At 42.7% G+C, this 1,055-nt stretch overlaps 1 protein-coding gene across 1 annotated transcript in view; it reads left to right on the top strand.

The window, feature by feature from the left end:
* MRPS28 (mitochondrial ribosomal protein S28) overlaps positions 1-1,055 on the top strand; it is a 101,945-nt gene that overhangs the window by 294 nt on the left and 100,596 nt on the right. The window lies entirely within an intron of this gene.

Here is a 1,055-nt window from a genome sequence, read left to right as displayed (position 1 = left end):
GGCGGGGCCTGGGGGCGGGGCTGGCTTGCTTCTTGGCCCACTGGACACTTTGAACAGAGCGCGCACTGTTGTAGTTTCTCCTCCTTTTGTGTCGCTTTTGTGCGGCATGTACATGCTGGACCTTCGCGCGTGTCTTCTGATGCGGGTTGGAGCGACCCCTGGACTCGGAGGAGAATCGGACTCGCACCGGCGAGGCTGGACTCTCTGCTTGTGTTGTAGCTCCAGTGCGGTGCTTGGGCAAAGCAATCTAAGCTGTTAGGGCCTCACTTTTCTGTAAATGACAAGAAAAAAATTCCCATCTGACTTAGGCAATACTTTTGTAAATACGATAGAATTACCAGAGAAATGAAATGGAAGAAGAAAACATAAATGCAAGCCAGATTTTAAAAAATTATTAGATTAAGCAGACATGAAATTGGATGTGTGGCAAGGTTAAGTTATATTTTTTTAAAAACTCAGCTTCCCTACTTATTATCTCGTTGGAGTCTAGTAGCAAACAGCGCACAGACTGGTGGTGTCCTGATTATAGGAAGAACTGACTGGCATCCAGCACAGGGCTGACTCCCAGTCTGTGGGCTCTCAGTGTTTGCTGAAGGGATGAATGAATGAATAGTACGCATAGTGCGTATTTGAACTCCAACTGAGGTATGTGTGTGACTGCTCAAAAACAGTTGTACAAGTGCGAATAGTACAGTTATGAGCTCATCCAAAACAATAATTGATCAAAAACAATTGTAAGAGTAATAAGATAACTGAACATACACTTGTTTGAATTTTAACGTTAATTGGAAGTGCTTTCCTGACTTATGTTTATGATGAGGAATATGAGCAGGTCTTAGGTGTTGAGAGTCAACTTTGTGAAAGGGCTTTCACTTTACTTTTTGAAATTTCTAGACCTTTTTAATTGAAGAGTGTCCTGAGATTACAAGATGAATAAAATTCCTCTTTATTGTGTGGTTAAGATTAAAAGAAAATAATTCTCTATTGTTGAAAGTATTACAGGTGTCCTCCTTTTTCCCCCATAGACCCCCTCCACCTGGTCCCTGCCCCCCCTC

The sequence above is a fragment of the Myotis davidii genome, unplaced genomic scaffold (assembly GCF_000327345.1).
Source record: "Myotis davidii unplaced genomic scaffold, ASM32734v1 scaffold452, whole genome shotgun sequence".
NCBI classification, from domain to species: domain Eukaryota; kingdom Metazoa; phylum Chordata; class Mammalia; order Chiroptera; family Vespertilionidae; genus Myotis; species Myotis davidii.
The sequence above is the reverse complement of the archived record's forward strand: the minus strand, read 5'-3'. Positions and strand labels throughout refer to the sequence as shown.